A 23,054-nucleotide genomic window follows, 5' to 3' on the forward strand; every position below is an offset into this window, starting at 1 on the left:
CTTTTAAAACAAGGCTTTCAATTAAAAAGACTACGGATTAAAATCAATATTCTCCTCTCAAATTCAAGTTTAAAAAATTAAAGATTTCTTCACTCTCTGGGTCCAGCAAAACATTCTCCAATGCTAAACAACTATTCTGTTTATAGATATTTAATGATATAATAATGTAGGTTTCCTGCAAAATAGAATGCTTTCATTAACTTATATCCTTTTACCTACTGGCATATAACATAGCATATAATATGAACTGTTGTTTTTTTTTTTTTTACTAAAGAGTCTGTAACTCAAATGTTTCCCTACAATAACTATATTCCCTACTCCTCCTTGGACTGTTCTCAGGTCTCACTTTGTCTCTGACCAACGCACCTTGTCTCTCTGGCTCCTTTTCTTCCATCCCTCTCAATGTAGAAAGTTCTCTAAGGATGTTTCCTTGTCTTTTGTCTCTATACCTCCCTCCCTGGAAACCTCATTTAATCCTCAGCTTTCAACCACCCTGTCTCCTTAGGTGACTCCTAATTTAATTTCGGGATCTGTAATCTCTTCTGAAGTTTAAGAGTGCATTTCCAGGGTGCGGCCGGATGGCTCAGTTGGTTAGAGCGCGAGCTCTGAAAAACAGGGTTGCCGGTTCGATTCCCACATGGGCCAGTGAGCTGCGCCCTCCACAACTAGACTGAAGGACAACGACTTGGAGCTGATGGGCCTGGAGAAACACACTGTTCCCCAATATTCCCCAATAAAATTTAAAAAAAAAAAGAGTGCATTTCCAATAGGCTATTAACATTTCCACCTAGATGTGGCACCTGTACCTCAAATGTACCATTAAAACCACTGTATCTGTGTTAACTACCACTACCCTCCCAAATACACAGGCTAAGATGATATCTGGAATCTCAGCCTCATCTTTGAGTACTCCACACTTGACCTCCATATTTCATCAGTTATCAAGTTTCTACATTACATCTGTAACCACATTTCCATTCCCACCACCAGCATCTGTAATCAAGCTTTTGTAACACCTCAAGTGAATTGTCAAAATACTTAATTTCTCTCCTTCCTTCTAATTCTTCTTCCTAACTGTGCATGCGCGTTACTCCTCTGCTTAAAACTCTTCAGTTGGGGGCCGGCCCAGTGGCTCAGGCAGTTGGAGTTCCGTGCTCTTAACTCCGAAGGCTGCCGGTTTGATTCCCACATGGGCCAGTGGGCTCTCACAACTCCCCGAGTCCTGCAAGGGATGGTGGGCTCCGCCCCCTGCAACTAAGATTGAACACAGCACTGTGAGCTGAGCTGCCACTGAGCTCCTGGATGGCTCAGTTGGTTGGAGCGCGGGCTCTCCACCACAAGGTCGCTGGTTCGACTCCCACAAGGAATGGTGGGCTGCGCCCCCTGCAACTGGAAATGGCAACTGGACCTGGAGCTGGGCTGCGCCCTCCACAGCTGAGACTGGGGGGACGACAACTTGAGGCTGAACGGCACCCTCCACAACTAAGATTGAAAGGACAACTTGACTTGGGGGAAAAGCCTGGAAGTACACACTGTTCCCCAATAAAGTTCTGTTCCCCTTCCCCAATAAAATCTTAAAAAAAAAAAAAAAGAAGAAGAAGAAGGGAGCCTATATAAGACGGAAGGCAATAGCCAAATTGGTAAGAGGCCTGGAATGGTCAGGAGCTAAAATCCAGACTGTCAGAGCGGTCAGTAGTTCTCCTAATAGAGCTCTAGAGTTCTCAACAGAGCTTTTCCATTTCAGTAGGAAGTTTTTACAGTATTTTAAACATAAAAAAAAATTATTAGCAATGTTTATGTACCACTGGTGTAATTTTTTAAAATAACTGTATACCAAACTTCGGGTTTTGTTTTGTTTTATTTTTAAGTTGTTTTTTTTAAGTATATCCTGGGAAGGATATCCAGTCCAAATCAAATCCTTCATGGTGCACATAAAGGCAGCTAAAATCTGGGAGTTAAACATGTTTGGTCCGTGGTCATGGTGCAGAATTGAGGTAAGAACCTCAGGCTTGTCCTACATTCTTGTCAGTTTGAGATCAATCTCTCCTGTTGCTTGCTGGTTGTTAAGAGGCATTTCTTCAGGACAGACTATTGTATTCATCTTGAAGTCCCTTGGAGATAGTAAGGAATAGACAATAACAGCAGACAGGTGTTGCAGGAAAGGATGGATAGATGGATTTGGCTTTTTTAATTAGACCTTGAAGGAAGGCAAGGATTTAGCTCTGGAAATTTCGTCATTAAATATATACATGAACTGTTAAATTTGTTAAGTACTAGACATCTAAAGGGGAAATAGTGAGAAAATAATCTGGAAAGCTAGACTGGGACCACGTGATAGGAACAACTTGAATACCACTCTGAGGATTTTGGAATTTATTATTCAGTCAACTGAAGAGTTGTTTTTTTTGCTTTGTTTTGTTTTTTAAGATTTTTATTGGGGAAGGGGAAGAGGACTTTATTGGGGAACAGTGCGTACTTCCAGGCCTTTTTTCCAAGTCAGGTTGTTGTCCTTTCAGTCTTAGTTGTGGAGGGTGCTATTCAGCCTCAAGTTGTCATTCCCCCCCCACCCCACCCCCGTCTCAGCTGTGGAGGGCGCAGCCCAGCTCCAGGTCCAGTTGTCATTTCCAGTTGCAAGGGGCACAGCCCACCATCCGTTGTGGGAGTTGAACCGGCAACCTTGTGGTTGAGAGCCCACTGGCCCATGTGGGAATGGAACCGGCAGCCTTCGGAGTTGGAGCATGGAGCTCTAACCGCCTGAGCCACCGGGCCGGCCCAATAGGCTCCCTTCTTAAAGTCCAGTTTCCTTACAGCACCCTGCAGAGGACTGGGATGTCTCTGTACCTTCTGTTTAAGAATTAGACTCTACTTTTACCTTGTCAGGGTGTGAATGACCACTCATCTTTAAATACCAAAATTGTTTTCTACCTGTTATGCACCTATTATTTTCTCCCTTCTACTGTGATTATTACACTCATTCTACTGCCTTACCAGAAGATACAGGCTCCTTGAAAGCAGTGTCCGTAATTCATCTCTCTCTATATAATATTCCCCACGACCTACCATACAGTAAAGGCTTGAAAAGCTGCAGAAAAAGTTAGTCCAAGTGAAAAGAACATTTTGTATAAGCTTCGACTGTGGTACCTATAAACTGAAATCCTCCAGATATTTTCAGCATCTCATTGTACATTATTAATACCTGAGATTTTTTTAACTCTAAATGTTCTGACTAATATAAATAAGCTGGCTATTAAAAACACAAATTTGCAGGATTTTCCTGGAGATCAGTAAGTCGGGGATGGAGCCAGAGAATCAGTACTTTTTTTTGAAAGCTTCTCAACTGATTCTAATGTACAAACAGGCTGGGAAACCCATGGTATTGAACAATTATATGTAGGCCCAGAGATTGAGTCACATTAAAAAAACTTTTTTAAAAAAGGCTATAAACATTGTAGGCGAGAACAATCAGGGTAATTGCACATCTTCAATATACTGAAATACTTAACCTAATTTGCAAGCAAAACCCTTCTCTAAGTAGAGAATCATGATAAGCTGGAAGGCCAACTGAACAAGCCTGCTTTCAATCACTACTGATGAGTATTAAAACATGCACTAGGAACAAGCAATGCCAGACACACCTAGGAATCCACCAACAAATATTCACGATCCAGATACTCACCGTATCCAGGATACAGATATAGTTTATGCTCTCATTACGTTTGTATCCTACTGGAGGGACTGACCAAAACAAACCACATACACACAGCAAAATAACAATTTTATGCTAGGGGATTCCTTTGGATTGGAGGTTCAAGGAAGGCCTCTTTAGGGAAATAACGTTTCAGCAAAGATCTTATGAAAGATAAAGGTGTAGCCATGGAAAAACATATGCGAAGAGTATTCCAGACAGAAAGACAACAAATGCAAAAACTGAGACAATTGGATATATGACATCATGTGTTTTTAAAAATCCATAGAACTCTACAGCAGAATGAACCTTAAAGTATATATACATTTAAAAAATCATTTAGGGGGCGGCCGGATAGCTCAGTTGGTTAGAGTGCGAGCTCTGAACGACAGGGTTGCTGGTTCGGTTCCCACATGGGCCAGTGAGCTGCACCCTCCACAACTAGACTGAAGACAATGAGCTGCCGCTGAGCTTCTGGAGGGACCACCGGATAGCTCAGCTGGTTAGAGCACGTTCTCTCAACAACAAGGTTGCTGGTTCAATTCCCGCATGGGAGGGTGGGCTGTGCCCCCTGCAACTAAAGATTGAAAACGGCGACTGGACTTGGAGCTGAGTTGCGCCCTGGAGAAACACACTGTTCCCCAATATTCCCCAATAAATTTTTTAAAAATCATTTAGGAAGTCAGAGGATGGAACACAGACTGTGACATAAGAAGCTAATTGTATCACAAATATATGAAAAAACCTCACTATAAGTAGTTGTGGTGGTGGTGGTGGTGGTGGTGGAAGGTGCTGACCTAAGTAACTTAGGAAATGAATGGAATCTGTAAGACTAAAGGCAAAAGGAACTGCACAGAAGCACCATTCTCTAGTTGATAAAGCCGTTTCCCATGTGTCAAATCAGAAGCCACTGTATCTATATACCTATACTGGAATTGAACAATGAAATAAACAGATGGTGGGAGCCAGTTTTCCATTGATGAGTGGGAAGTTACAGATAACCAAGGGAAGAAGGCTAGAATGATCCATGTGGTAATGAATTAGTGCTGGAGAGATCTGAATAGACACATTTAGCTTAATAGAGGTGGTCACATACAGAACTAGCTTAGTACACACACATGTACGTCCTCGCTGTCAGCTGAGAGCCTAGAAACAAAAACATGCACCCCCACAGTAAGCACTCATAATGGCCAGATCTCCGTTTCTAATTCTATTCTCTAAGAAAAGCAGCTAGGTTCCTTGCCGAAATAGCTGATTCTAGGACTGGGGCAGGAAACAAACCAGGTGAAGCTGGAGAATCTTGTAGTGCCAGAAAGTAAGAAAGTTCTCAAAAAACCTCCACAATAACAGGGGGCATAACAAAGGGATACAGAAGTCAACTGAAAGAACTTCCAGTGGCCAAAACGGGTACAATTTGAGGAACAAAATAAAGTAGTAACGGCTTATAATCCAAAGTACAAAATAAACATCCTTGAGTCTGTACTGATATAAATTCATGACTGAATGAATGAATGAATGAATGAATGGGGGAGAATAGACAAGCATCCTGTGCAGAATTCCATACAAGGAGGTGGAACGTCACTCTCCATTCTGAAGTGTGGGTTGTGCCAAGTGACTTTTTTTCAAAGAGTACAGTATGGAAAAGGAGGGTAAAAATGAACTTTATAGTGCAGAAGCATGACGAGTAATACCTCAGCCCGGGGATCAAAGTCAACATCAACAGTAACAACTCATGTTGATGGCACGTACCCTTTACAAGACGCAAAGGCATGTTATGTGATCTTCCTCCTCCAAACCCACAACCCCGACCTAGTCATGAGAAAAACATCAGACAAATGCCAACTGAGGGAAATTCTACAAAACACCTGACCAGTACTCCTTAAAACTGTCAAGGTCATCAAAAACAAGGCAAGTCTGAGAAACTGTCACAGCCAAGAGAAGCCCTAGGAGACAACTAAACTAATGTAGTGTCCTAGATGAAATCTGGACCAGAAAAAGGACATTCGGTAACAACTAAGGAAATCTGCATCAAGTATGGACTTTAAAAATAATGTATCAATACTGGTTCATTAATTGTGACCTAAGTACCAAACTAATAATGTAATACATTAATAGGGAACACAGAGAAATGGTATATGGGAAGTGTATGTACTATTTTTGCAGCTTTTCTGTAAATGTAAATCTACTCTAAAATAAAAGTATATTTCAAAAGTGAAAACAAAACTGGGAGAGTACTTCTGAGACAGAACAAGCTTAGCAAGTTGGCAGGTAAGGTCTGAGAAGTAGGCAGGGGAACGAACATTTGTTTCCCAACCTTACTTGCATATCAGAAGCACCTGAGGGGAATCACAGATGTCTAGATCCCCACCCCAAACAATTTAATCAGATGCTCTGAATGTGCAGCGTAGGCATAGGTAAATTATTTCCTAGAGGAGGGAGAGCTCCTAAGTTACTCTAATATACAGCCAGGGCTGAGAACCATTAACCCAGAGCCTTAATTCTAAGTCCAGAAGGAGTGTCATGATCATCAGTAGAATTTTTTTTACAAAGTCAGTCTGGCTGCTGTGTGAAGAATTAACGGTAGAAGGCATGAAAGAGAGCAAGACACTAGCAAGGAAACTATTATATGGAAATGAAAGAGAAAATGAATGGTGGTTTAGAATAGGATGGTGAAGAGGGAAAGAAGAGGACAGGTTTGGGCTATACTGTAAAGGTATAGCCAAAAGGATCGGCAATTGATTAAATATGGCGGCGGTGTAAGAGAAATGTTATGATGGATGAACTAAAGCTTAAGCCAATGGAATGACAGCGTTATTTACCAAGGATGAGAAAAACTGTTGAAATAATTTGCTTATCTTTGTGAGAAAAATGTATTTCTGGTAAAGTGTTTTCAAAGATTAGGGGAAAAAGTGGAAACAGAGTGCCAAAGACAAATGCACTTTTATTTATTCTATCATGATGCTACACGCGCGGGGGAACAAACTGCCTGACCTCACGCTAGCCAGCAGGATGGCTAGTGGGGCATCCAAAGGGTCAAATGCACAACATGCTGAACTCATCTGGCACTCCTGTTTCAAACAGCTGCACTCATAAACAGGACAGGGTGGCTACCAAGGTTTTCTTTCATTTTTATGTATTTTTTAAAAAGATTTTATTGGGGAAGGGGAACAGGACTTTATTGGGGAACAGTGTATACTTCCAGGACTTTTTTCCAAGTTAAGTTGTTGTCCTTTCAATCTTACTTGTGGAGGGTGCCGTTCAGCTTCAAGTTGTCCTTTCAGTCTTAGTTGTGGAGGGCGCAGCTCTGCTCCAGGTCCAGTTGCCGTTGCTACTTGCAGGGGGCGCAGCACACCATCCTTTGTGGGAGTCAAACCGGCAACCTTGTGGTTGAGAGGACACGCTCCAACCAACTGAGCCATCAGGGAGCTCAGTGGCAGCTCAGCTCAAGGTGCCGTGTTCAATCTTAGTCGCAGGGATCTGCCCAGCATCCCTTGCGGGACTAGAGGAATTGAACAGGCAACCTTGTGGTTGAGAGCCCACTGGCCCATGTGGGAGTCGAACCGGCAGCCTTAGGAGTTAGGAGCACGGAGCTCCAACTGCCTGAGCCACGGGGCCGGCCCAAGAATTTTTAAACCTAGTGTAAGTTAGGTAAAGAACGTTTAAATACTAGAGTAAGATTGGGAAAGAGGGAGGTGTTTGCGGCCCCAAACACTATTATATATATCATATAATATATACAATACAACTGGCTTACACTTTAGTGTATTTCCTTCTAGTTCCCCACACTCCAAGGAAAGGATTTAAGGTTTTGATTCAAACTCCCTTCCAAACTTTTTTTTTTTTAATTATCAGGGGAACGGGGGCTTTGCTTCTCCTTTCTAGACTGTAAACATCTTGAGAAGAACCCATTCACCTTTGCTTTTTGATCTTGGCAGGATTCTTCTGTTTTTTTCTCTCCTGGCTTGGGGCCCCATCTCTCCACCCCACCCTTTCAACCAACCAGCGCCACTTCCCACATCACTGCATACAATCAGGCTTAGGGAGCTCTCCTTTTCTCTTCTGTGTGCAACTCCCCTCTTAGAGTCTACAATTTTCAGCACTCTTATTGTATCAAGTACTCCCTTCTGCATTAGTCCTTATAACCATTTTTATTTTATTTTTGTCTTATAACCATTTTAATGGTTATATAATATTTCAATTGGCTAAAATAATTTATATATAGATGTTATAATTGCTTCTGGTTTTCCACTATTAAAATAGCACTTTAATGAACATTTCCGGGTATAAAGTTCCTCTGTATTTAGGATTTTTCCCCCTTAAGATCCAGTTAAAATTATGACCCAAGAAATATGCATATATATATATATATATTTAAAACTTTTAAATTTATTTAAGTGTGTTTTTCCAGGACCCATCAGCTCCAAGTCAAGTAGTTGTTTCAATCTAGTTGTGGAGGGCTCAGCTCACACTGGCTCATGCAGGGATTGAACCGGCAACGCGGGAGTTACCAGCATTGCACTCTAACCTACTAAGCTAACCGGGAGACCCGAAATATACACATTTTTAAAGTTCTTGATACACATTGACAAAAGGTAGTACTTCGAAAGACTATTCCAATTGACATTGGATAGGGCTGGTTTCAAGGTGAGTCAAAAGCTAAACATGTCTCAATATTCACTCCCATTTCAGTGCCTATGAGTTTTGCAATGCTAGTTTTGTTGAGAAAGAACACTGTTTTGGCTGGAGACAATGCATTAGCGTTGCTACAATTGTTTCCCTAGCAATAACATGTTTGGCTATCAGAACTTACAAAAGAGAGGTGAAACAGGAAAGTCAAGGAAATGTTAGAGTCAATCACCTGTCACTGGTCTCAAGATCCTCCCAAATTAATTTCTTTGGGATTCGACAGGTTGTAATTCTCTCTTAAAAGGAACTTTCTTTTGAGAAAGAACCCATTTATCTCTATATCCCGAAGACACGGTGCTATGCCTTAGCATACAGTAGAAAATGTTTGAATTAATAAATGAATGAATCCTACCTCAGGCCAATGTTTGTTTCTTTATTGCTCTAGTTTTTAAACATCGCTCTTCTCACTATCACTCATTAATTCCTACTTTGTCAGGAACTATGCTGGCCATCTCCACTACATTTTCCTCAACAATCCCATGAGACAGACATGTCATCATGCCCATTATCAATTGAGAACATCGCAACTCTTTAAAAGAATTTTGTGGAAGCACCCCACACAAATTCAGGTGCACACAGTAAGTGCTCGATAATGGTTAGCTAAATCTGCCATCTCTCCTTACTGGCTTGCTCTTCAGAACTGGTTTACATTCAGATCTACTAACATTTGAGGTCATTTGAGATATCACTGGACAAAATAGCTGCAGTGGATATAAAGGTAACTGACACCTGAACGGAAAGGTTTAACTCTTGACACCCCCTCCCTCTCTTCTCTCAGGACCAATGTCTAACGTCAGCTGCTACTACAAATATCCCCCTGGGTAGGTCCATCCAGATCCGTCTTAGTGAGAAATAGCCCTTGCTTCAAGATGATCTTTCCTGGGCGGCCGACTGGCTCAGTCAGTTAGAGAGCAGTGCTCATAACACCAATGTGGCTGGTTCGATTCCCACATGGGCCAGTGAGCTGCACCCTCCACAAACATATTGAAGAAAAAACACGACTTGACTTGGAGCTGATGGGTCCTGGAAAAACACACTGTTCCCCAATTTAAAAAAAAAAAAATTTAAGAAAAAAGGTGATTTTTCACCTCAGAGCTAACTCCCCTTCCCTGAATTGCTTTCCCAAAGATTTAGGATAATACTGCATTCAATTACACAAAGGTGTAAGTTCTTAGTAGGAGAGCAGCAATATTAACCTTCAGGGCAAAAAAATACCCTGAACCCCAATCAATGTCTCACTAGTGAAATGCAAAGGAGAGACTGGAGGAAGTGTGTGGACTATTCTATGCCCTTTTCCTACTCCAGCCTTGGTCTAACTGCCTCATCTCCCACGTCAGAAGACAAGAGGATGTCAACATCACTTAGCAACCCACTTCTGAAACATGGGATCTCTGATATATGTCTTGCTTATGTGTGATTCAAGGAAGGTATCACAAACAATAGATGGTGTAGTGTTTTAACCAGATGTCTTGTTCAACTATTTGGATAGGGATTGGGTAACCAGAGTAATCACTCTACCCAAGTGAAATCATTAGAATGCTTTCCTAAGTGTTTCTCTTTCCACACCTCATCTGTTTATACTAACAAACACTGTAGGAGGTTGGTGTGAAATCTCAGCTGAAGTCTAAGAACTCCCTAAGTTCCAGTTGGCTTGCTGGCTCTGGATTGATAAGGATGCGTATTTTAACTTGTTTTCAGTTATTCCCAGAGAAAAACTTGGCAACACCAGGGATCTTTGTTCTCTCCTTCCTACCACACAGATAGCTTTGCTTTATGCAATAAGCAGCATGCCCTCTCTGGTAGTGGCAGAAGAAATGGAGTTTGAAGTCCCTTTAGGAAGCAAAGTAATCAGACCTAAGCTCTGATCTATAACTAAAACTCTTACACTCAGATGTTTATTATTCACATTTAATTACTGATTTCCCAAATTAAATAACAACAGCTTCCATTTACTAAGCGCCCATTACTATGTAATAGGCACTGTAAGTAATAACGCCCTCATTTTCACCACTGAAAAAGCCAAAGATTCAAGGCATTATGTACCTTGTCTAAGAATATCCTTGTCTAGAATAATAAGTGGTGAAGCTGAGACTGAAACGTAGAATAACTGCCCCAAAGACCAAGTTGTCTCCTCCTATGCCACATTCCTGGCATTATTTGATTAATTCATGTTAGAAAACAAGACGTTTCCAATAAATTTTCAATTCAGGAAATTTCAAATTTCTGTTTGAGAAAAAAATATCTGGAGTTTCTAATTTTCACATTAAAAAGTGAAGATAAGTTGAGGACAATAATTCAAGCCTTCACTCTGCACAAAAAGAAAGAGGCTCGGAAGAATGAACAAGCTTTCCTGAGTCACAGAGCAACGGGGTGGCAGAACTGTCCAGTCTTCATATTCCTATTCTCTTCTTTCTTCATAGTACCTTCTCGTAGCTAAACATCAGCTTATTGACGTATATAAAACTGTTCTTCTTTATGCCCAGGGTCAACAATTTGTTGGTATAGTTTTGCTCTATGGACAAAGAGTTGGGTGTCAAATTTAAAACTCTAAAGTGCTGCATATCAAAACCCCCTTTTTTGAAATTCACAATAAATCTTTTAAAGGTTTTGAGAGGTCCTTTAAAAAGAAAATTTAACTTCAAAGCCTCACATAGAGGAAAGTCTTTTTTAAAAGAACACTATTAATAGCCAAGAAAGAGTTTTCCCATAGAATTGGTTTGGGAACCACAGGTTTAGACCATCACTGGCTATCAAACCAAATGTTCCATGAATCAAGAGATAACCATACCCACATAGGTTCTTAAATATTTGATTAATTGATTGGACACAACGATAGCACACAAGTGTAGATGTTTTATGTGCAACTATCTGAATCTACGTTAAAACAACACATGGATGAACATTTCCAAAAGAAACCCACAATATTCTTTATCCAAGCAATTAAAAAGTAGACTGAATAAGTGGTTGAGCTTTGTTGGAAAGTTAGAGGACACCAGAGTCCTCTATAATCCTTCATTATAACTCTGCCACTCACTATCTTGGTAATAACCTTAGGCATATTTGTGAGATTCAATTTCTTTATTGGTAAAATGTAAATAAAAATAGTGATTAACCCATTGGGTTGTAAAGATTACTGTGTTTCCCTGAAAATAAGTCATAACTGGAAAATAAGCCCTAGCATGATTTTTCAGGATGACATCCCCTGAACATAAGCCCTAATGTGTCTGTTGGAGCAAAAATTAATATAAGACCCAGTCTCCTTTTCGGGGGAACACGTAAATATACAATGCTTAAGTTAGCTATTAAGAAACACGAAGGAAACATTAAAAATGAGAATGCTATCATAAAACTTTAGTTTCATGTGGACAAGAAAAAGACACTTGTACATCAATTAAGATAATCATGTGGCTTTTTGCCCCTTCGTTGTTAATGTGGTATATTACACTGATAGATTTTTGTATGTTGAACCATCCTTACATTCCAAGAATAGATCCCACTTGGTCATTGTAATCCCTTTAATACGTTGCTAAATTCAGTTTGCTAATATTTTGTTGAGAATTTCTCTGTCAATGTTCATAAGTGATATTGGTCTGTAGTTTTCTTGTATTGTCTTCATCTAACTCTGGTATCAGGGCAAATCTAACTCTGGCCTCATAGAATGAATTAAGAAGTGTTCTCTTCTCTTCAGATTTTTTTAAATTATTATTTTAATTTTATTGGGCAACAGTGTGTTTTTCCAGGACCCATCAGCTCCCAGTCGTTTTCAATCTAGTTGTGGAGGGCACATCTCGCTGGCCCAAGTGGGAATCGAACCGGCAACATTGGTGTTACGAATACTGCGCTCTATGAACTGGGCCAACTGGCCACCCTCTCTTCAGTTTTTTGGAAGAGTTTGAGAAGGATTGGAATTAGTTCTTTAAATGACCGGTAGAATTCACCAGTGAAGCTATCATGTCCAAGGCTTTTCTTTGTTGGGAAATTTTTGATTACGGATTCAACCTCCTTACTAGTTTGATATAGATCTATTAAAATGTTCTATTTCTTTGTGATTCAATCTTGGTAGGTTTTGTGTTCCTAGGAATTTGTCCATCTTCTCTAGGTTATCTAATTTGTTGGCATACCTCCATTCATAGTCCTCTGTTAATCATTTTTATTTCTGCAGAATCAGTAATGTCTCCATTCTCATTTCTGATTTCAGTAATTTGCATCTTCTATTTTTTCTTTGCCCATCTAGCTAAGGCTTTGTCAATTTTGATTTTTTTTCAAAGAACCGACTTTTGGTTTCACTGAAGAAGGAATGAAAGACTTAGAATGTCATCATTTTGTATGAGAAAAGGCTAGAAAAAGCTAATGAAATATAATGTATTAATATTAAATTGCCAATACTTTTAATTCCCTACCCACAGGTTTAATTCTGTACATTTGAATAACATCAGACAAGTCTTCTATATGTAAAATCTTTTCTATATTCTTTTTGCAAAGGACTCAGACCCCTTCAAGTATATTTTAGGCTCCTTGACAAGTGTTTATCTCCTAAATTTCAATTTAAAAAAAGAACATTTTTGCAAATTCTCAATTCTACCCTTTATTAAATATTTCCCAGAAAAATCAAGAGAAATGTAAAAGGACATGTGTACAGTTAAGTATTCCCCAGGACTGCCCCCTTGTTTGATAGAGCCCTAGTATGGATCAAGCACTTTACATGTATTATCTCATTTAACCTTTTAAGAACCCAAGATTCCCTTTCATGATAAAAACTTAAATTAGAAATACAAGGGAGGTTTTCGACCCTGAAAATGAGCATCTAAGAAACACTCACAGCTAACGTAATAATTGTGAAAGATTTATGCTTTGGGAAAGATCAGGAAAAAGCAAGGATGTTTGCTCTTCTAACTTCTATTCAACATCATACTAGAGCAATTAAACAAGAAAAAGGGCAGCCAGATTAAAAAGAAAAGCTATATGTATTCATAGATGACATGATCTTGTGTATAGGAAATCCTAAGAAATCTACAAAAAAAAAAAAAATGGAATGAGTTCAACAAGGTTGCAGAATACAAGATCAATATATAAAAATCAGTTCTAGGGGCCGGCCCGGTGGCTCAGGCGGTTAGAGCTCCGTGCTCCTAACTCCAAAGGCTGCCGGTTCGATTCCCGCATGGGCCAGTGGGCTCTCAACCACAGGGTTGCCAGTTCAATTCCTCGAGTCCCGCAAGGGATGGTGGGCTCTGCCCCCTGCAACTAAGATTGAACACGGCACCTTGAGCAGAGCTGCCACTGAGCTCCTGATGGCTCAGTTGGTTGGAGCGTGTCCTTTCAACCACAAGGTTGCTGGTTCGACTCCGCAAGGGATGGTGGGCTGCGCCCCCTGCAACTAGCAATGGGAACTGGACCTGGAGCAGAGCTGCGCCCTCCACAACTAAGACTGAAAGGACAACAACTTGAAGCTGAATGGCACCCTCCACAACCAAGATTGAAAAGACAACAACTTGACTTGGAAAAAAGTCCTGAAATGAAAAAATCAGTTCTATTTCTACACGCTAGCAATGAACAATCCGAAAATAAGTAAGAAAACACCTCTTTTTATTACCATTGAGAAAAGTAAAATATTTAGGAATAAATTTAACAAAAAAGTATAAGGCTTGTACAGAAAAAAACTATAAAACACTGAGACAAACTAAACATGACTTAAATAAACGAAAAGGCTCCTCATGTTCACAGACTGGAAGGCTAGTGTTGTCAAGATGGCAATACTCCCAATATTGATCAACAGAGTGAACAGCAATCCCTATCAAAGTCCCAGCTGCTGTTTTGCAGAAACTGGCAAGATGACCCTAAAATTCATTTGGGAATGAAAGGGACCCAGAATAGTCAAAACAATTTTGAAAAAAAACCAAAGTTCAAGGATTCACACTTGTTGATTTCATACTTATTACACAGCTACAATAGTCAAGACAGTGTAGTATCAGCATTAGGATAGATACAAGACTGACGGAATAGAAATGAGGTCCAATTGGTAGTTATAACATAGTCATGGGGATATAGAGTATAGGGAAGGTAACCAACGATATGGTAATAACTGTAGAGTGCCACGTGATACTAGTCAGGGGGATCACTTCCTAAATTATACAAATGTCTAAGCACTATGGTATACACCTGAAACTAATAAAATAATACTGAATGTCAACTTTAATTGAAAAATTTAAAAAGGGTGGAAAGATCAATATCGTGATAGCGTGGGACAGTGTCAGATGGTTGCTAGACTTATTATGGTGATCACTTCTTCAGCATAGGGAATATAATCAATAATGTAGTAATAACTCTGTATAGTGCTAGGTGGGTACTGTTGAATAACCTGAAACTAGCATAATATTATATGTTAGCCATATTTTAATATTACAAAAATCTTAAAACAGAAAAACAGAAATGAGGTCCAGAAGTAAACCCTTCGTTATGGTCAACCAGGTTTCAGCAACGTTTAGACTTACCCTTTCAACAAATGTTGCAAAAGAATAAAGCTGGACATCCATTAACTAAAAATGGATCATACCTTATATGAAAGAGCTAAAACTGCAAAACTCTTAAAATAGGTGTTAAATCCTTGTCACTTTGGATTAGGCTATGGTTTTTTAGATGTGACACCAAAAGTATAAGAAACAAAAGATACAACAAATAAATTAGACTTCATCAAAATGAAAAACTTCAAAAGGTACCATCAAGAAAGTGAAAAGACAACCCACAAAATGGGATATTTTTGCCAACCACAGATCTGATAAAGAACTTGTATACAAAATATATAAAGAATTCTTACAACCCAACAAAAGACAAATAACCCAATTTAAAAATGAGCAAAGGATTTGAATAGCTACTTCTCCAAAGATAAATGGCCAATAAGCATATGAAAAGATGTATAACATCATTTAAGCCACTAGGAATATGCAAATCAAAACAAGATATGTGCCCAGTGGCTCAGGTGGTTGAAGTGCTGTGTTCCTAATGCCGAGGTCCATTCGATTCCCTCGGGGGCCAGTGAGCTGCGTCTTCTACAGCTAAGAGTATGAACAACAGCTCTCCCTGGAGCTGGGCTGCGGCGGGCTGCTGTGTGCTGCTAAGAGCTGCTGGTGGCCAGCATGAGTGGCCTGACGCCAGCATTGAGTGGCCAGCAGCAGGCGAGAGCTGCTGTGAGCTGGCGACTGACTGACTCAGCTGGGGGAGCGCAAGGTTCCTAAAACCAGCATGGGCCAGGGAGCTGGGTCCTACACAACTAGACTGAGAAACAACGGCTTGAACTGGAGTGGGATTGGGGGGAGGTGGAAGGGGAAAAAAGAATCAAAAAACAAAAAAACGAGATATCACTTCACATTACAAGGATGGCTACAAACATGGAAGATTAACAAACGTTAGTGAGGACGTGAAAAAAATTGGAACTCTCAGACAGTACTGGTGGGGAAAATGGCATGGCTACTTTGCATGGCAATTTCTCAAAAAGTTAGTTACCATGTGACCCAACAATTCTACTTCTAGGAGGAACGAAAACATGTCCACACAAGTTTTGTATACAAATATTCATAGCAGCATTAAGAATAATAGCCAAAACATGGAAACAATCCAAATAGCCACCAACTAATGAATGGATAAACAAAATGTGGTTTTAGCCACACAATGGAATATTATTCGGCGACAAAAAGATACGAAGTACTGACACAGACTACAACAGGGATGAACCCGGAGAACATTATGTTCAGTGAGAAAAGCCAGACACCAAAGGCCACACAGTGTATGATTCCATTTACATGAAATGCCCAGGATAGGCAAATCCACAGAGAGAGAATCAAGATCAGTGGTTGCCAGGGTTACAAGGAGAGAAGAAGGGGGAGTGACTGCCAATGGGCACGGTTTCTTTCTGAATGACCAAAATGCTCTGCAGGTACACACTGATGACGATCACACAGCTTTGAAAACCACTGAATTGTGTACTTTACAAGGGTCGTTTTATGGTATGTAAATTAAATTTCAATAAAACTGTAATTTTAAAACTAAAAAGAGCCCAAGAGTCCAAACCAGAAAACTATTAACAATGAGCAGAAAACATAATGGGTAGAAGGTGCAAAAAATCAAGATAAATGTACAAAATTCAACAGCATTTCTTTCTATTAGTAACCATTTAGAAATAAATATCCCATTCACAAGGGTGACCAAAATTACAAAATACCTAGGAATAAGTTTAATAAGGAACATACAAAATCTAGATGAAGTTACAAAATGTTTTAAAGGACATGTGACATCTGAATAAGGAGACGTACGCGTTCCTGAATGCCAACCAGTCCCAAATTAATATATTTTATGCAATTCCAATAATTCCACAACAGCAAAAATAATTTTTAAATGTAAATGAAAGAACTTGTGAGAATTACCAATAATTCTTCAAAAAAAGAAAGAAAGAAAGAAAAGGGAAGAGTCTTGTCCTATCAGATATTAAAACTTAGAATAAAGCTATTGTTATTCATTCGGCAATGGTACCAGCAGACAGATGATCAAAGGCTTCTTAAACCAGGAGAGGGAGGGATGTATTATTCAGCTAACCTACAGTCTCTTCCAGAAAAAAGTGAGGTTAAGTTCTTCTACATACAAAAAATAAAATTCCCCATGGATTAAGGATCTGATTTTAAAAAGAAAGCTATAAAATATTTTGAAGAAACTAGAAACAACATTTGTATACTTCATTAAGTGCAAGGCATTCTTAGACAAAATTGAAACTCCAAAAGTCAGGGGCGGGGAATCTACAAACAATCCAACAGAAAATGAATAGGCCATTTACATAATACCTAATCATAAATACACAAAAAAAGCTCAACCTCATGTATAATTAGGAGTTTATGGAACAATGGGATTGAATCTCAAAATCAACATTTTTATTCTGCAACCAACTTGGCCAGAAAGCAAACCTTCCATGCACCAAGGGATGCGTGCATTATCTCTTTAAAAATAGAGACCAATGAGCCGACCCCTCACTCGTATGTCCCTATTCTTTCCTATTGGAAATAGCTTAAATCAAGTGTTTGCATTAGCTTTTCAAACTCAACTGACGGCCAAACAAAACCAAAAACTACAATCATCACTACCAGTAGAAATGCAAATTAAAACGAGAACTTTAAAAAATTAATCAGATCCACAAAAATTGAAAATGATATTGCCCAGTGCTGGAAAGGGTGTGGGGAAACAGGTCCTCTCTCATATCCTTTTGGTGGGAGTGTGAGCTGCCAAAACTCCCTGCAAAGCAAGCAGTAGCTATTAAAATGTACAAAGTACATTGATTTTTGACCCAGTAACATGACATTTTAGGATTCCATTCTACAAAATAAAAGCCCTATTATCAGCAACATCTCCTGCATCCTTAACTTCTTCCCTGAACATCTCCTTCACCTTCGTGTTCTAACTGAAACAGCTTTTCCCTGAAGGTACTTCTTCCCATGAAGCCCTGTCTCTCTCCCATTTCCTTTCTCGTATCTGTGGGTAATGGTAGTGAGGGAACTGTCCTCCTTGTTCCTTCCCACTGGGGAGGATTCTTCTTCCCTTCTCCTTAATTAAAAGGTCCACCTTCACAAAGAGGAGGTTAGAGAATTACGAGCGATGATGTCCAGGATAAGAATCACACTTTGGACTTCCTTTGCTGTGTTCTCTTCCATAAAACTGCCACATAGCTCTTTCTATTGGCCCCACTCACCTGTAGTTGAAACCAAATCAACACTTAGGGCGAGAGAGGCAGTGCTAGGTGGTAGGAAAGAATCCAGAGTTCTGGATTCCAATCTAAGCTCATCACTATGATCCTTGTGTAAACTATCTACGGATCCTGGTTTACTCACCAATACCAGAACCTACATCATTTGTTTCCTGGGACGAATCAATGATACAGTAGATCTAGAACACTCTGTAAAAAGTAAATGCTCAATAAACGCTTACATGACATCAAAAACAAAAACACCTCCAAAGTTCAAAATTTCATCAGTGTATATACCACTCACTGTCCCTTCCTTGTTGGGGTCATTTGCTCACTGCAAATCACTGCTTCTCACTCTGAAATTTTAGCTCCTGGCTTCCTGTCATTCTCTCGAACTCTATTAGTGTCCTGGTGTTATTATTTGCAGAATTGCTCTAATACTTTCGTCTCTCAATTCCTTATCTACCACTCCATCATTCACTTCTGGGTTCAAACCCTAGACCTTACCATTGTCAATCACTGCAAGCCCCCGCCACACACACACATTCCCCTATCACTTCCTTCCACATCTTCAGCTTCCTCCTTCTAATGCTGCTGTCTTTACATTCTTCCACCCTGCTGGGACCTACAATCCACTGATTCTACCTTTTCATGTACCTCAGCACTTCTCATGTCCTCATTTCCCATCCTACTGACCATCCCGTCTACAGTCCAATATTACCATCCCTCTTGCACACATCCTCAACTCCTTTGCCTCTCTAGCATAACCACATTCCCTTGGCTGGACCAGCATCTTTTAAAATTCCAAACCTCTGCCTACTCTGCACCTGTATCCTTACAGCTAAGGGAGGCTGACTGGTCCCACTTCAAATAAACTGATTATCACTAACGCCAAGTGGGTCTGGAATACTGTCTGGCCTTTATACCAGTTGTCTAGTCAATTCACTCCCTCTCTCCGAGCCAACCATGCCGTTCTCCTCAAACATCTAACACCTGCTCCATCCTTATTCTTAGGTCATGATTTTGTTTCCTGTTTCACAGAAAAAAAAGAATCAAACGCTCCAACCAGCACATCAGCCTACTACCTGCATCTGTGGCACACCTTCACCTCTTCTTTTCCTATGGACAAACTGAATTGTGCCCCCGGCAAAGGCCGGTCCCTCCTCCCGTCTTGTACACCTAACCCTACCGCCTGTCACTCAAGGACATGGCAATGGCAGTTCTCCTTCCTCCACACCAATTTTCTCTCTCTAATGCATGTTCCTGGTTAGCGTACAAACATGCCGATATTTCTCCCAAATTAAAAAAAAAAATATCCATCTCTCTTCCCCACTCTGGCTTCTGCTCAATCGCTTTCCTCTTTAGAGCAAAACCTGCAGAAATCTCTAACTTCTCATGCCACTGTCTCCTGAACTCACTCCAGTTAAGCCTTCGCCTCCCCAACATTCCAACGAAACTTCTAGTCAGTGACCAATGACCCCACAATGTAAATCCAAAGGCCTGTTCTCATTCCTCCAGTTCCTTCACTTGAATTCTAGGACAGCACACTGGATTTCCTCCTGCCTTCCTTGCCATTTAGTCTCCTTTGCTAGGTCTTCCTTACATCCTTAGAATGATAAAGACCGAAGTGCCCCGGGGCTCAGCCCGCTGGTCTTTTCTTCTTTATGTACACAGTGGTCCCCTTATCAGGGGTTGCGCTTTCCCCAGTTTTTACATCTGGAAGTATTACATGGAAAATTCCAAAACAATTTATAAGTTTTAAATCGCATGCCATTCTGAGCAGCTTGAAGAAATCTTGCACTGTCCCATTCACCCCACCCAGGACATGAACCATCCCTTTGTCCAGCGTATCCACGCTGTATACCTTAGTCATTTAGCAGCTGTCTCTGTGGTGTCCCAGTGCTGGTGTCCAAGTCACCCTTAATTAATAATGGCCCCAAAGCACAACAGTAGTGATGCTGGCAGTTCGGATATGCCAAAGAGAACCTGGAAGTGCTTTCTTTAAATGAAAAGGTATGTACGTGTAGGAAAAACCATAGTGCACACAGGGTTCAGCACTAGCCGGGTTTCAGGCATCCACTGGGGGTCTTGCAATGTATGCCCCTCGGATAAGGCGGGACCACTGTGTATGCAGAATCCAACTCCTCATGACTACTTGCTCCTTCCTCCTGACCTAAGCATCCTGAACCACTGCAAAAGTCACCTGTCTCCCTGTCCTCCCTTATCGACCTTCAGGTTAACCTTAAGAAAATAGCCAGAGTGGCCCTAATAAATCATAAATCCTATCATTACTCAAAATCTTCCAAGGCGGGGCCAGCCTGGTGGCTCAGGCGGTTAGAGCTCCGTGCTTCTCACTCCGAAGGCTGCCGGTTTGATTCCCACAGTGGCCAGTGGGCTCTCAACCACAAGGTTGCCGGTTCAACTCCTCGAGTCCCGCAAGGGATGGTGGGCAGCGCCCCCTGCAACTAAGATTGAACACGGCACCTTGAGCTGAGCTGCCTCCTGGATGGCTCAGTTGGTTAGAACGCGTCCTCTCAACCACAACCCATCTCCCGCAAGGGATGGTGGGCTGTGCCCCCTGCAACTAGCAACGGCAACTGGACCTGGAGCTGAGCTGCGCCCTCCACAACTAAGATTGAAAGGAAAACAACTTGACTTGGAAAAAAGGCCTGGAAGTACACACTGTTCCCCAATAAAGTCCTGTTCCCCTTCCCCAATAAAACCTAAAAAAAAAAAAAAAAAAAAAAAATATCTTCCAAGTCTACCCATCTTACTTTGGAGTTAAAGCCAAAATCCTTATAACAGCTTATAAGGCCTTCTACGAACTGGCCCTGCCTTCAACTCGCTGACTTTATCTTCACTACTTTCTTCCTCCCTCCCTCAGTTCTAGCCACACTGGCCTCCTTGCCATCCTGAAAAAGGTCCCTCAACACCATGCCTCAGGGCACTGGCACACCTATTCCCTCAATCTGGAATCCTGTTTTACACTTCCTTCAGATTTTCACACAAATGACACTTTCTCGGTGAGGCCTTCCCTTGATGATCCTATTTAAAATTAAACACTCTTCAGAATCCCCTATTTATTTTTCTCCACAGCACTCACCGCCGTCAAACATAGTATATATTTCACTTATTCTGACTCTTGCCAGTCTCCTCCCGCTGGAATGTGAGCTCCACAGGCTAAGAATTATGTTTCACATATTGCTGTACCCTGTGCTGCGAACTATAACTAGCACACAGCAGGTGCCAAAAAATAAGGGTTGACTGAGAATGGGATAGCTGGATACGTACAAGGATAGTCACTGCAGCATTATTTGTAAGAAACTGAAAAATGAAAACAACCTGATTGTCCACCTTGTCTACTAAAACCATATAATTATGTTTAACATTTAAGTGGTTAATATTTCCCAGTGCTTGAGATACACTGACATTTATTGAAACAACCCCATGGGGTAAGTAACATTATTAGTGTTTAGATGAAGAAACTAAGGCAGAAAGGTTAAGTAACTTGCCCAAGGTCACCAAGGTAGCAAAGCAGGTCCTCAGCATCGTCTCGTTAGAACAGGTGATGAGGTACCCTAAGAACTTAACTCTTGCTTATACCAATTACCCTATGACAAAAGCGGTTTCGTTATAGGATGTCATTTCACTTAAAGTTGCAGTACCTATTGACAATGTTAAGTAAAGACTTACTATAACTGCAGAAATTAGGATTCAAATTCTTACTCCACAGCCAGTCTTCACGACAACTTACTATGCTATGCTCACTTTCCTAAATATCTGCTTCTATCTCCGTAAGACAAAGAGCAGCGCTCTCTTACCCCATGAGAATGAGGCCCGTAACGAGCCAATTCATTAAAAAGTCAGTTAAAATGAGGAATAAAAACATTCTAGACATTAAATACTTCATTTAAACATAAAGCGTACACATTTATGCAGTACTTTTGATGAAAACCTACCCTTTTCTTTGGGGAATGGGTCCACTGATGTTCTTTGGAGTCTTTCTAGCATAAATGGGATCCCTAAGACACTGATTTGATTTCTTGAAGTAGAGTGCAACCTCAAACCCTGACCAAGCAGTACGTGCACAATCCTTATATGATTTCCCCCAAAGACTGCCCTAAGTGAACAGCAATTTTTCAGCAACTTGCCATCCTATATAGCCTTTCATTTTCAGATAAACAAAAACTCTTTTTGCATTGCCATTTTATTGGTTTATGTAATATATTCATATAACAAATCCAAGCAGCACACACTGCCATTGGTTTGGTAGCAAACACAACTGACTCTTGTCAAGAGCACTATTCAACTGGTGAAAGCAAAAATACTTGGGCATATTAGAGTGCAGACCTTAGAAAACGGAGGGGGCCTGCCCGGTGGCTCAGGTGGTAGGAGCACCGTGCTCCCAATGCCAAGGTTCGATTCCCCCGTGGGCCAGTGAGCAGCGCCCTCTACAGCTAAGATTGTGAACAACAGCTCTCCCTGGAGCTGGGCTGCCGCGGGCTCACCCACCAGCAACTTGCTTGCCTCAGCCAGGGGAGCGCAAGGCTCATAACACCAGCATGGGCCAGGGAGCTGGGTCCTACACAACTAGACTGAGAAAAACGGCTTGAAACAGAGTGTGTGGGGGGGGAGGCGGAAGAAGGGGGGGGAATCCAACAAGAAAAAGAAAAAAGAAAATGGAGGACATCTGTTAGATTAAGTGGTTAGGGTAAGAGAGCTCACATATGAAGCACTGTGTATCTGTATATGCAGAAGAGAAAAGTATACAAAGATATACAACAAACCAGGAATGAGGATGAGGGGAAAAGATGAGATTTAATTACCTTTTTATAGAATTTATGCTGACTTGCAATAAGCACGTATTAACTTGGTAGATTTTTTTAAAGTTAAAAATGAAAAGCTGTGAATTAGATAATACCCCCATTTTATAGATGAGAAAAGATTCAAAGTGAGAACTTGCCC

General features: G+C 40.7%; 1 protein-coding gene across 2 annotated transcripts in view; it reads right to left on the minus strand.

The window, feature by feature from the left end:
• The window catches only part of FAF2 (Fas associated factor family member 2), a 54,144-nt gene that overhangs the window by 27,421 nt on the left and 3,669 nt on the right, over positions 1-23,054 (minus strand). The gene's annotated exons all lie outside the window — the stretch shown is intronic.

This window comes from Rhinolophus hipposideros (genome assembly GCF_964194185.1).
Source record: "Rhinolophus hipposideros genome assembly, chromosome: 23".
NCBI lineage: Eukaryota > Metazoa > Chordata > Mammalia > Chiroptera > Rhinolophidae > Rhinolophus > Rhinolophus hipposideros.